We start from the raw sequence: 14,603 nt of genomic DNA on the forward strand, positions 1-14,603 counted from the left end.
ACCTGGCGAAGCGGTTTTCTAGCTTTTAGTCAGTTCTTACATTTTGCTCGGTTTGCATAGTTTTTCTTCATGGCACAAAAAAAGGCTCGCAGTGCACTTACCCTAGTTATCGGTAACCACGAATGAAAATTTCTTCAACCGAGCGTTGATGTGCTTTGAAGTCTTGTCACTAGATTGTGCTACTGTTTACGCGTGCCCTTCAGGGACGCTACGGCACGGCCAACTAAAAGTGTCATGTTTACACTTCACAGCGTACGCAACGCAGTAAGACATGCGTACGCCGTAACTAAAATTGTTTATTGTCACGTGGCGTCTTTGGTGGCGTCTGGAGCTCGCAGGTGTCAGCGCGCAAGACCTTTGGTTTTTGCAGCGTTGGCGGTAACGCGTTACAAGTAACGGCGTTACCGGTAACGCCTTACTTTTTTCGGTAAATTAGTAACGCACTCGTTACCATCTCGAAACTGTAACTGGTAACATACTTACGTTAACATTTATCGGTAACGTGAGGTGTCACGTTACTAGTTAGTTCTTATTCCAATTGTCGCCCCTCCGCCTCTTTTTCAGAAAAATACATTAAGGCCACCGCCTGGTGAAGGGGCGGAGCCTTAGTGTATTTAACAAGCGTCTTGAGCGGGAACGAAGGCCATGGGCCCCAGCGACAAAGAACATCCAGTCGCTCGACGCTATTAACTTTTAATTGTTGACTCCTTGCTCTTTCTTTTTTTAAAATGTGTAAATAAGTTTCTTCAAAGTGCCAGTAAACCTGTTTGTGTTTTCGTTCCCAAATGTCAGCTTCCATCTTTCCTCGTCCCTTCTCCCTCACAACCACGCTACCGTGCATCTGTGAGGTGAATAATAATAATAATAATAATAATAATTGGTTTTTGGGGGGAAAGGAAATGGCGCAGTATCTGTCTCATATATCGTTGGACACCTGAACCGCGCTGTAAGGGGAGGGATAAAGGAGGGAGTGAAAGAAGAAAGAGGGAGGTGCCGTAGTGGAGGGCTTCGGAATAATTTCGACCACCTGGGGATCTTTAACGTGCACTGACATCGCACAGCACACGGGTGCCTTAGCGTTTTTCCTCCATAAAAACGCAGCCGCCGCGGTCGGGTTCGAACCCGGGAACTCCGGATCAGTAGTCGAGCGCCCTAACCACTGAGCCACCGCGGCGGGGCGCATCTGTGAGGTGCACAACAAATTCTCAGGGAATTTTTTAGTGTGGTACGTGCGCCGACAGTGATGCTTCGACAGCGGAGCGCTGCGAGTGGCAGCCCAGCGTTGCGTGTGTGTGCGTGCGAATGGTGTGTGCGAGGCGACGGCGACAACGAGCGTGGCGAGCACGAGGAGCGGAGAGCTTACGTGTCAGAAAACCGAGGTGTAAAGGAAGACAGTGCCGCGGAGATCGGGTCATTCAAGCGTGGAGGTGGTAGCCGTCGTACGTTGGGTTCGTGCTGCCGTGGACCTCGCTTGAATCGCCGACGCAATCCTCCTGTGTTCCTTGCAAGCGTGGGGGTGGCAGCTGATGGACTGAGGGTCCGTGCTGCCGAAAGGCACCCTTGGATAGCCTGCATTGTTTAAGCCTCCGGCGTCTCGTGACGCCGTCGACGGGTCTCGGCTACGCTTGTTCTTTCTGCTGCTGCCAAGTTCCTGGGGCTGCTGACGGGAATCCACCGGCGTCTTCCTGTGTTCCTCTCCGCTCATAATACCACCTGGCTCTCTTTCGCCGCTTCCGTCGATGCAACGCCAGCGACACGCCGCATCCCATCAACCCGCGCTCCGTCCTGTCTGCAAGGCATCCCCCGCTTCATCTGGGACGCTGAATATTTGGTGAACACTTTCCTTTATTCTGTAGTGCTGTACGCGTGTTGAGTGTGTGTTTTTCTTGTTTTAGTTTCCGTTTCTTATTGGCCGCTTTCGTCTAAATTATAAATACAGCTTCGCTTTGTTTTCTCTGATCTCTGTGTTGAACCTGCGGGCGATAGCATTCCCCTCCGGAAAGTCGGGGACGCGTTACCAATTCGCGACAGCATCACAGCTGGTCATGCTAGTCAAGCCGTAACACTGGTGGCAGCGATGGGATGCTGCTACTCGAGTTGTACGTAACAAGAAATGCAACCGATCGAGAACTTCTGGAGACGTAAACGGCAAGACGCCGAATTGTAGCTTTTAACATGAAAATGATCGAAAACGCACAGAAGTGAAGCAAACCGAAAACTTCTCCTTGCTTTAATTTAACTGGGCGATTTCCTATCTAACAGGAATAAAACGACTCGTCAGCTAAAAAAACTTTGTAGACAGTTGACAAAAAAAAACAAGAAATGAATTCCAGACATTTTATACAGACTGAGCTCAGTTGACAATCTTATGGAAAGCACTAGCCAAAGATCGCATGCGCAATGTAAATAAGAGAGTGCTGGTGAATAACATAGTGATTGCTGTTTTCTCTACAACGTTGGATAGTGAGGATTTCAAGCTCGTCACAAGAAACCATTTATGCAGGGGTCGCATGTTATGTTGGAGGGTTACTGACATGGAATTTTTGCAGAAGTTTTTCGAAGCTAGCTCTGCACTGAACGTAATCACAGAGAACATTGCAAAATATGTGCACCACATTCGATTTCGAAGTGCTTGTTTGCTAAAGGAGGCCACAAGTGCAAGGCTTTTTACACTCTATTTACACAACTCGCACGCAGCATTAGTTGTTTTTAATTGCGCAAAGGTTTCCTGCACACATTGAGTCTAGTTAGGATTTGGCAAATATCAGTAAAACAAGACCACTATATTGCCACACTGCTCACATTCTGCGAGCGCCGCCATGCGGCCGAACGGCATGGCTGGCCTCGTGCTGAAGCGAAGAAGACGTTCCCGCTCGGACACGCGCTGCTGGTCTTCTTGGCCTTCGGATTAAACGCCCCCTTTTGTGTCACCCTACGTTTGTCGGCGACATTTTGGTGGAGGTTCTGGGTATCATCCCATGAACGCTGACCCCAAGGGCAATTCTGACGATCATCAGCGCCGCTTGGACACAACACCGTCCACAAAGCGAGCCGCCACCTGCGAGGCCTGCAACCTGAGTGTCAGCCACTGACGAGGTCGGTGCGTACCATGACGTCTACTACCGGCAGTCAGACAGGTCAGCCTTCCGGCACTGTCCCACCGGTTGTAGTCCTCACACCTCGCTCGCCGCCAACCTTCCACGGCAATCGGTGCGAGGATGTCGAGGACTGGTTGTCCGGCTTTGACCGTGTGGCCACTTTTAACCAGTGGGACGACGACCGAAAACTACGAAACGTGTATTTCGCGTTCCAAGACTCGGCGAAGACATGGTTCGAGAACCATGAGGCATTCTTTACCAGCTGGGAAGCGTTCCATCGTGAGTTGGTCGCTACCTTCAGCACCAACGCACGCAAGGAAAACGCCGAAATCGCCGTTCACTCCAGGTCACAGCAGTCGAACGAAAGCGTGACCATGTTTATCGAAGATATAGCGCGTCTCTTCAGTCGGGCTGACCCTGCCATGCCCGAGGCTACGAACGTGCGCCACCTCATGCATGGTGTGAAGGAGCAGCTCTTCGCTGGCCTCATACGCGACCCTCCAAGAACCGTCGCAGACTTCGCCAAAGAAGCCACGGCCATGGAGCGTTCCTTGCAGGAACTCAGTGCGTAGTGCGGTCGTCTGGGCAGTGTTGCGGCCACCAACTATTGTGCGTCACTGCCAGTCGCCGGAGACGAGGCGATTCGAGAGCTTGTGCGGAGTGTGATTCGAGAAGAACTGCGCAACCTCCGCTTAGATGCTCCACCTGCCAGTGTTGCAGCTGTAGCCGGTGCCGTCCGTGACGGAATTCGGCGAGTGGTCCAGCCACCACCGGCACCACAGCCGGAGTCGTACATCATGAGCTATAGTGAAGCCCTGCGGAGACCTGCGCCAGTGCCACAGGCATTCCGCCCTGCTGCCGAACCAACGCAGGGATACCTTCCCCTCGTCGAGCTGTGTGACCCGCGCCCTGTTAGAAAAGCGGGCGTGTGGCGCACACCCAACAACCGGCCGCTATGCTACCACTGCGGGGAGCCTGGTCATGTCCTCCGCAACTGCCCATACCGGCGGATGGGATTAAGAGGATTTCCACCGAGCGCACATCGACCACGCTATGATGAGAGACCGCGAGACATTGAGCAGTACCTGGCCGATCATGTGCTGCCCTCACCGCCTCCACGAAGTCAGTCTAGGTCGCCGTCTCCAAGACGGGTTCCCAGTCGCGCATCATCCGCTGGCCAATTCAGACGCACGGTCCCGCCGCCGGGGAAACTGAAGATGGCGGCCTCCGGGGGTAGGACCGCCGCTGCCACAGAGAGTGAACAGCCTCCATTCGGCGGTTGTATGCGACGACCCGAACGCCGACGACCCCAGCCGCTGACATCAAAGACGATCTCACCGCCGACCGCAACGACGATGCCACCGCCGACCCCACCGACGACCGCGTCGACGACCACGCCGATCACCTCACCGACGACCCCATCGACGACGGCACCAAACACCTCACCGATGAGTGTTCAAATAATTGTTTCCGCCACCGAAATTATTGTTGCCGCCGATGGCTATGACGTGTCAGCACTCGTGGATACCGGAGCCGACTTTTCGGTCATGAGCAGCCACCTAGCAACGACCCTAAGAAAGGTTCTAAGACCTTTGCATGGGCCGCAGATACGCAGAGCTGGTCGCCATGTGGTGACGCCGGTTGGCGTCTCCACCTGCCGTATAAAGATCCGAGGTGCAACTTTCATTGGCTTCTTCGCCGTGCTACGAGAGTGTTCCAAAGAACTGAGTCTCGGCATGGACTTCCTTAAAGAGTATGGCGCGGTCGTCAACCTGCATGAGCAATTGGTATCGTTTTCGACACAGCGAGCCGTTGCTACAGACTCCGAGCCGCACAGAGCAGCACTACGCATCTCTGACGACCACACAACGATACCGCCGAGAGCAAGCAAGTTTGTCGCAGTCAAGTTTGATACCAGCTTCGGAACTCGGGGCATTGCTGAAGCGAACATGTCGCTGCTACTGTCTCAGCAAGTTTGCATTGCTCGCGCCCTTGTCGACCTTGTTCACGTGCGTACTGAGCTCTTAGTGACCAAGTTTAGTAGCGAACCCCAACATTTGACAAAAAACACAGCGATTGCTCATTTTGAAGAACTTGGTGAGCATGCCGTCCAATGTGCCATATCCACAACGGACTCCGGGACAGCGGAACAGGACACGGCACCAGCCATTACGATCGACGTGAACCCTGACCTTCTGACCAATCAGAAACGCCGCGTGGAAAGCCTTATTGACTCTTTCCGCGACTGTTTTGCGTCAACCTCTAAGGTTCTTCAGACGCCAATAACTCAGCACCGTATTATCGTCGATAGTGACCAGAGACCACTATGTCAGCGTCCATATCGTGTTTCGTCGAAGGAACGTGATGCCATCCGCCGCCAAGTTGCCGAAATGCTCCGCTACGACGTCATACAACCATCTACGAGTCCCTGGCCATCACCTGTTGTTCTCGTCACAAAGAAAGATGGCAGCCTAGGGTTCTGCGTAGATTATCGACGCCTCAAGAACGTTACCAAAAAGGATGTATATCCACTGCCGCGCATTGATGACTCATTAGATCGCCTCCGCCATGCTACCTACTTTTCGTCACTCGACCTGCATAGCGGTTATTGGCAAATCTTGGTCGATGAACGTGACCGAGAAAAGACCGCCTTCGTTACTCCTGACGGATTGTACGAATTTAAGGTGCTTCCTGTCGGCTTGTGTTCAGCCTCTGCAACGTTCCAACGTATGATGGACACCGTACTAACTGACCTGAAGTGGCAGTCCTGCCTTGTGTATCTTGACGACGTCGTGATTTTCTCCGACACGTTCGAGGAGCACCTGGAACGTTTGCGTGCTGTTTTTGAGGCCATTCGTTCCGCAGGTCTGTCTCTGAAGCCTGAAAAGTGCCACTTCGTATTTAGGGAGCTCAAGTTTCTTGGCCATATTGTGAGCGCTCAGGGCCCAGAAAATATGGCCGCCGTTGCTGCATTTCCCCAGCCACCAGATACACGAAGCTTGCGGCGTTTTCTGGGGTTTTGCGCCTATTATCGGAGGTTCGTTGAAAACTTCTCCAAGCTCGCAGAGCCACTGACTCACCTGACAAAAGACTCCGAACCCTACTTCTGGGGCCAGGATCAGGAAACAGCTTTCACAGAACTTAAGGCCCGCCTCCAATCTACGCCTATCCTTGGCCACTTCGACGAGAAAGCCGCCACGGAACTGCACACAGATGCCAGCAATGTTGGCCTCGGTGCGGTGCTTGTGCAGTGGCAAGACGGTGTGGAACGCGTGCTCGCATACGCAAGTCGCACTTTGTCCCGTGCCGAAATGAATTATTCCAGCACGGAAAAGGAGTGTCTCGCTGTTGTGTGGGATATCACCAAATTTCGTCCCTACCTGTACGGCCGCCCGTTTCGAGTCGTCAGCGATCATCACTCCTTGTGTTGGCTTGCGAACCTCAAAGATCCATCGGGGCGCCTTGCACGGTGGAGCCTTCGGTTGCCAAAGTTCGACGTCACTATCGTGTATAAGTCGGGTCAGCAACATAGCGATGCAGACTGTCTCTCTCGAGCTCCTCTTCTGTGCCCACCAGATGAGCCCGACGACGATTCTGCTTTCCTCGGCGCTGTCACCACATCCGACCTTGCCCGCCACCAGAGGGCCGACTGCGAACTGCTGCCTCTAATCGAGTACCTCGAAGGAACCGCTCCGTCTCCGCCCAGACTCTTCTCTCGCGGACTTTTGTCGTTTTGCTTAATAGATGGAGTCCTCTACAAGAAAAACTACGGCCCGACCGAAACTGGGTATCTCCTTGTTGTCCCAACCGCGCTTCGTCAGGAAGTTCTCGCTGCATGCCACAACGACCTTTCTTCTGGCCACCTTGGTATTTCCAGAACATTGGGACGCCTCCGCCACAGGTACTACTGGCCTCGGCTTGCTGCGGTCGTCCAACGCTACGTTAGAACCTGTCGTGAGTGTCAGTGACGGAAGATACCGCTGTCAAACCCAGCCGGCCTTCTGAAGCCAATTGATCCACCGCAAATCCCATTTCAGCAAGTCGGCATGGACTTACTGGGCCCATTCCCAGTGTCCTCCATGGGTAACCAATATATTGTTGTTGCCACGGACTACCTCAGCCGCTACTGTGAAACTAAAGCTCTACCCCGTGGCACCGCGGCTGAAATTGCACAGTTCTTTGTTCACCACATTGTGCTTCGCCACGGTGCCCCCGCGGTTGTATTAACTGACCGGGGAACCGCGTTTACCTCGGCTCTTACACATGAGGTCCTACCTCTCAGTGGCACCAGCCATAGAAAAACGACTGCTTACCATCCTCAAACGAATGGTCTGACTGAGAGGCTGAACAAGACCATTGCAGATATGATGTCTATGTATGTCGACGCAGACCATCGCAACTGGGACGAGATACTCCCTTACGTCACGTTTGCGTACAACACCGCCCTCCAAGAAACGACGCACTTCACTCCCTTCCGTTTGGTGTATGGCCGGGACGCCTGACCATGCTGGACGTCATGCTGCTCCCAGATTGTGGTCCTTCGTCTGTCACCGGCGCTGACCAATTCATTCGTGATGCAGAAGCCGCTCGCCACCTTGCTAGACAACGGATTCGACACCAGCAGAAAACTGACGCCCGGCGTTACAACCTCATCCACAGGGAGGTGATTTACCAACCCGGCGAGCACGTCTGGGTATGGAGCCCTATACGTTTGCGCGGGCGTTCTGAAAATCTTCTGCGCCGCTACTTCGTCCCCCACGAAGTGCTACGTCAACTCAGCGAGGTGAACTATGAAGTGTTCCCTCAAGGTTCGTCCGCTCTTCTCGACCGCCCAAGTCTGAAGTCGTCCACGTGTCCCACATGAAATCGTATTACGCCCGTTAGCCATTGTTGGAGTTCACATTCAGTGCCGCCGCCACACGCACCTTCGCACTTTCGGTGCCTCAATTCTGTTTTTCCCTCTTGCCGCAGGCATCGAGGCGATGCCTCTTGAAAGGAGGGGGCCAATGCCACACTGCTCACATTCTGCGAGCGCTGCCATGCGGCCGAACGGCATGGCTGGGCTCGTGTGGAAGCGAAAAAGACGACGTTCCCGCTCGGACACGCGCTGCTGGTCTTCTTGGCCTTTGGATTAAAAGCCCCCTTTTGTGTCGCCCTACGTTCGTCGGCGACAATATTTATGATTTTTTTGTGTTTGCATAACACTTTACGCAAACTCGCGTGGTGCAGGTTTCTAGAGCGCTGCCGTGGGAAATGTACTCGGGTGGAAGCAGTGCTTCTGCAGGTAAACAACTCCTGGTAGATAATTCTCAGTGGAGCAGACAACAGTACTTCGCTGCGAATTACGCTGCTATAGCTCGAGCAACCTGAACTAAGCAAAACAGACTGTGCCATGCATTGACTGCATGCCAGGCCATGGTACTACGCTAGCCTGACACTATATGAACGACGACTGCATCGGCTCATACAATGACTGAAGAGTAATGGGCGACATGAAATAAATTTAGAAACAGAAATAACTGCGGGAGCACAAGGAATATTTTTTTTTCAACCATGAAAATCTGACAAAGTCATCGGGTTACATTGTGTAGCTATCACTTCACGCAGTTGCCATTATGACCAATGCGCTGATTATACATTCGAACCTTTGAAACTCCTCTCACCCATTTCAGTGGCGCATATACGAAAAGACAATGTATTCCGCAAATTTGCGCAGACATCGTTTGCGGTTTTGTTTCCCAGATTACAACGTAGCCCGCGGTAAATGTAGCAGAGGCCCTTGTCATTGAAACTTTTGAAACTCAGGTAAGATACGTGCCACCTCGTTAATATCCGCCAGTGTCAGTATTTCCAATTTTTAAGTCTCGAATGTTTCTGTCATATTAGTGGGACCCTGATATACCCCTATCGCAATTAACAGCAAATGCTAAACAAGGAGTCAGCCCACCGAAACGTGAGCCACCATCGTGTCTCAGTGTACTCTGTTTTTGCCTGATTCAAGCACGTTCTCGTGTTCCTGTTGCACAGCTTACATTTCTGTACACATATGCTACAACGTTTCTGTCCTACTTATTTTTTCGTATTTACATTTCCGGTATGTTACGACAGCACTGTTCTGTGGAGGTCGTTGAACGAGAACATTTAATTATACGTTCATGATATCCATGAGCTCTTCGCCATCTCTACAGAACACAGTTAGCTAATGCCTAGAACAATTGCTATGCACGATGCCACAGCGCTCGGCGTTTCCTCTGTGCGCGCACTTCAACCCTTGACCGTTTAAAACGGACCAAAAATCTGCGCGCAGAACACTGCGCCCGACATTCTCTCTCCAGCACACAGGAAAGAACATAATAAAGACGCAGGGGCAAGTTTTCAGTGAACTTACAACACCACAACACTGTCGCTGACACTTGTCCAAAGGAGCTGACTCTGAGTTATTCCTTTTATTTCGGCCAGGAGACAAAGAACAACAAAAGCGTTCTCCCCACAAGACATTTACAAAGCTCCCTTTAGGACCAACATCGGAAGCAGAGAACCAGGAATGCAGGGTGCTTCGCAGCCCTGTATCACAGAACACGCCAATCGAGTGAAGCATGAGCGCGCTGGGAACACGAAAGAACAGCACACGACAAAACAGCATGCGTCAAAACATCCCACAAACAGCGCAGCGACGAAACAGCACAGGGAAAAACGGCACAGCGAAAAAACAGCACAAGGGAAAACAGCATGCGTCAGAACAGCACGCTGGACAAAACGGCACAGCGACAAAACAGCATAGCGGAGTACAGTGCATCGCTGCTGTAGGGGTGAATTATCACAGCCATAACCGCAAACGGTAAATCACAACATCTGCGGCAGCGACATTTAGGGTTAGCGAGTGCTCGTTTCGCGGGTTCATTAAGAAACAGGTCGGGCTCATTGATTCAGGAAGAGCGTTGCTCTAACGGTGCATATGGTAGAGTGTTGTGTTGTGTTGGGTTTTATGGCACATAGGCGGCTAAGGCCATCATGCGCCAAACGCAAGGTGTAGAAAATTGCCTTGTGCTCGATTTTATACAAAAAAGAAAACAAAACGGTGATGTAAAGAACCTAAAATGTTATTTCATATCACCTAGTAAAGGTAAAGGCCAGAAAAAAAGTTTTAAAATGTCTGATGGTAAAATCTTTAAAGAAGGTCAGGTAGCCTCAGCGGCCATCCTTTGCAGGGAAGATGTCGAGGCCCCCAACCAATGAAATAGACACCTCAGCCTTCTTCTCAGGAGTGAGAAAGTGGCTGAGGTTTATCTAAGAAAAGTGAGGCATTCACAGTTTATTAAGACAACCAGCCTCTCATAAAAAGGTAAAAGCATCGAAAATGTCAACAGTTGCATTATCACTCAAGAGTAGCGCTGGGTGAAATGGAATGCATTGATTATAATATTGACTAAAATACTTCTGTCTTAAAATACTTCTTTCTTATGTAAATAAGATAAGGTTTAATGAGAGCTTTTCTCCGCATCTTTCACAAACAGGTTTAGCTTCTTTTGCAAGTAAGTAGTTGCGTGTCAAATGTGTGTGTCCTATGCGAAGGCGACATAAGATTACTTCAGTGAAACATTCCTGCTGCCTGCATGACTTCCATTCCCCCAAGGTAGGTTTTATGAAGTGTAGTTTGTTGTTGAGTTCATTATCCCACTCTTTCGGTCATTTGTTCTTTAATTTCTTATGTATCAACTTCATGCAGTCTTTAAAAGGTATGTCCACATTTTTGATTTCACCATTTTGAGCTAGCACTGCTGCTCATTACCCTCTATGCCGACGTGGCTTGGGACCCAGCAGAACCTTATAATATGTCCTTGTGTTGTGACTTTTTATATGCTGTGTATAATGTGGCCTACTAAAGGTTCAACTGCATTTTTTGACTACAGCGCTGTGAGTAGGCTGAGGGAATCTGTGTATATTATACTGTTTTCGATGTTCTCGTGTACTATTTTGTCCACAGCCATACACACTGCATAACATTCGGCAGTAAAGATTGATACATAACTTGGCAATCTTAGTATTTTTTCCCATTTCCCCTCTAATACGGCACTTCCAACCTGCATCGCTGTTCTAGAGCCATCTGTGTAAAACTCCATGTAGCTTTATTATTTCCCTTTCAAAGCCAAATATTCTTGTACTAGGTGTTCACGTCGTGTTTGTTTTTTACGGAACTGTGTTAGAGTGAAGTCGCAAGCAGCGGAAAGACAGTACCATGGAGGCAATGGATCGTGCCTCGGGGCAATTTTTGATAGAGCATCTAGTATTCTGAGTTCATGACATGCATCTTCAAAGCCTAGTAACAAAGGTTTGATCGAGTGTGGTTTGTTACTGAACAGTCTTCTAGATGTGCACTTGGAACTATGGGGTAACAAAGGTGTTTTGGTAAGGATCTTATTTTCAGTACATATGCACAGGTATGTATTGCTCTTCTGTTTGCAAGAGATGGTTCATTTGTTTCTACATATAGACTATTTATAGGGGATGTTCTGTATGCGCAAGTTGATATACGAAGACCCATGTTATGTACGGGATCCAGTTTTTTTAGGTATAATGGTCTTGCATACCCATACACAGTGCATCCATAGTCCAAAGTTGACCGTACTATGGAGCGGTAGATCTGTAAAAGGCATAACCTGTCGGATCCCCCGTGGTTCCGTCGGAGTATCTTCAGTATGTTTAGAGATCGAGAAGCTTTCTTTTTGAGGCTGTTTATGTGGGGTAAGAATGTGAGCTTTCTGTCAAAAGTTATGGTGGTGGTGGTAATGGTTGTTTATTGAAATAATAGTAAAAAGGAAGGAAAAGTACTTCCAAAAGTTATGCCTAGGTATTTATGCCCTTGTTTTACTTCTGGAAGACTTTCATTCAAGTGCAGGGTGGGATCAATCTGCATGCCTCTTTTCAGCGAGAAAAGGACAGCAACTGTTTTTTGTGGATAGAACTTAAATCCGTTTTGGTCTGCCTAAGTCGCTAGTTTGTTCAGTTTAAGTTGTACCTGTCTTTCGCACGTTGATAAGCTAGAAGATGTGCATGAAATTTGAAGGTCGTCTACATATATGGAATACATGATGGACTTTGGAATTGTTCGCGATATTGAGTTCATTTTTACAATAAAGAGTGTGGTACTTAGAATACACCCCTGCGGTACGCCGTTTTCTCGGATGATTTTTTTCGAAAGCGTGCAACCTAGACGTACATGAAAGGAACGATCAGAAAGAATGTCTTTTAAACAGTTAAACATCCTTCCACGGATGCCTAGATCCGCGAGGTCACGAAGAATTTTATACCTCCGGGTGGTATCATAAGCTTTTTCCAAGTAAAATAATACTGCCAGACAGTGCTGTTTGCGTATGAACGCTTCACGGACTGTGTTTTCAAGACTGACGACATGGTCGTTTGTACAGCATGCTTTTTTAAAACCACATTGATGGATATCAAGAAGTTTTCGCGATTCAAGGGAGAACATTAACGTAATATTTAGCACACTTTCAGAACGTTTAGCGAGACAACTCGTAAGTGCTATTGGTTTGTAACTACCAGCCGAAGTTGGCGGTTTTACAGATTTCAGGAATGGCACAACCACGGCGTTTTTCCAGGCCTCTGACATTTTTCTGGACTGCCATATTTTATTGAAGAGTTTTAGAAGAGCTTCTACAGCATCTTCGGAGAGGTGAGCAAGCATTTCATAATGTATTTCTTCTGGGCCTGGTACTGTCTGTTTGCCGGCCGAAAGTACTGTACAGATTTCTTGTAGTGTGATTAATTTATTGTAATGTTCATTTGCACTGCCACCTGTCGGCAGTCGTTGTTTTTCTGTTGTGTTCTTGTACTTTAAAAATGATTGGGTGTAGTGTGAGGAGCTAGAAACTGCGGCGAAGTGTTCCCCTAGTTTGTCGGCCTGTTCGCTAATGCTTGTTTATGTGTCCGGAGCTGTTAGGAAAGGTATTGTGAAATAAGTAAAGCTGTCATTAAGTTTGCGGACTTGCTGCCACATTGGCTTCGATGCAACTGAACTATTTATGGTCGACACAGAGCTTTTCCATGAAGTTTTCGCAGCATTGCGATGAATGTACCATGCCTTTGCTCTCGCCATTTTAAAATTTATGAGGTTGTCGTGTGTGGGGTACCTTCGGAAAGTTCCCCAGGCTTTGTTTTCTTTCTTTTTTGCGTCTTGGCATTCTTGTGTGTACCAGAGCCTTTTTTGCGTACTATTCCTGACGGCTAAGGAGTAACTAGACGTGCGGCCGCAATGATACATGTTGTAAAGATTTCAGTTAGTTTATCAACGCTAAGATTATCAGAATATATTCTCTCTAGACAGGCCCTTTCTTGAAATAGTGGCCAGTCCGCTAAGTGCAGTTTCCAACGGCGTGGTTTAGTTGGGATGATTGGTGGTGGTGATGAAAAGTTAATTATCACTGGAAAGTGATCCCTTTTGTACGGGTTATCAAGAACATTCCACTTAAAAGTTGTAAGAACGGTTGGAGTGCTAAAGGCGAGTCTATGCAACTCATCTTACCTGAGGATGAAGAGCAATATGTGGGTTTGTCTGTATTGAGCAAGCAGACGTTGTTGCACAGAATAAAATCTTCTAAAACCCGGCCTCTAGTATCCGTCTGTTCACTCCCCCAAAATGGGGAGTGCGCATTAAAATCTCTGACTACCGCATATGGCGCTGGCAACTGATTAAAAAGTGCTTATAGGTCGTGGAGTGTTACTGTGGTGTGTGGTTGAAGATACACTGTGCATATGGTAATTGTTTTGAAGCGAATGACAGTGACTGCCACGGCTTCATAACTCGTCTGGAGCTTGATTTCATGCGTTGCAACACCGCTATGAACTACAACAGCAACGCCTCCAGAGAGTCTATTCGCCTGCTCACGGTCATGGCGAAGTACTTTATACTTTTTAAAAATATTTTTGTGTAAGGGTCCCAAATTTGTCTCCTGAAGGCACAATGCCACAGGAAACAGAGAATGTAAGAGATTTGTTGCATCACCATAGTTACTTAAAATTCCACAGCAGTTCCAGTGGATAACAAAAGCCATTATAAATTTTTAAGGGAATGTATTCAGAACATCAGGTCCCTTCTTGTTGAGGGCTTGTTATCGTGATTTTTTTCTTTTTTTTCAGTCAAGGGAGCCCCGCCGCCGTAGCGGCCGAGGCGAGCTCCGAGTTGTATCCATCGCCTCAGTGGAGGCGCTGGAGTTCCGTGGGAAGCCCACGGGCAGGGGGGTGGTGGAATTCTCCCGAATGGGGGAAGCCTTGCGGGCTGCCGACTTGGAGGCCGACACGCCCGTTTGTGGGGGTGGCATAGCAGCTCTCGCTGCATCTGCCAGGGGCACGGATGGCCCTGCCTCAACCTCACTTAATGTGAGCTGGGCAGGTGCCGAAGGCCGCTGTGGTGCGCTGAACCCGTGGTGTCACCACTCACCAACGCCTGCAAGCTGCAGGCGCTCCCCTGCGGGGACTTATGGTAGAACT

This window comes from Amblyomma americanum, chromosome 1, assembly GCF_052857255.1.
Source record: "Amblyomma americanum isolate KBUSLIRL-KWMA chromosome 1, ASM5285725v1, whole genome shotgun sequence".
Lineage (NCBI taxonomy): Eukaryota > Metazoa > Arthropoda > Arachnida > Ixodida > Ixodidae > Amblyomma > Amblyomma americanum.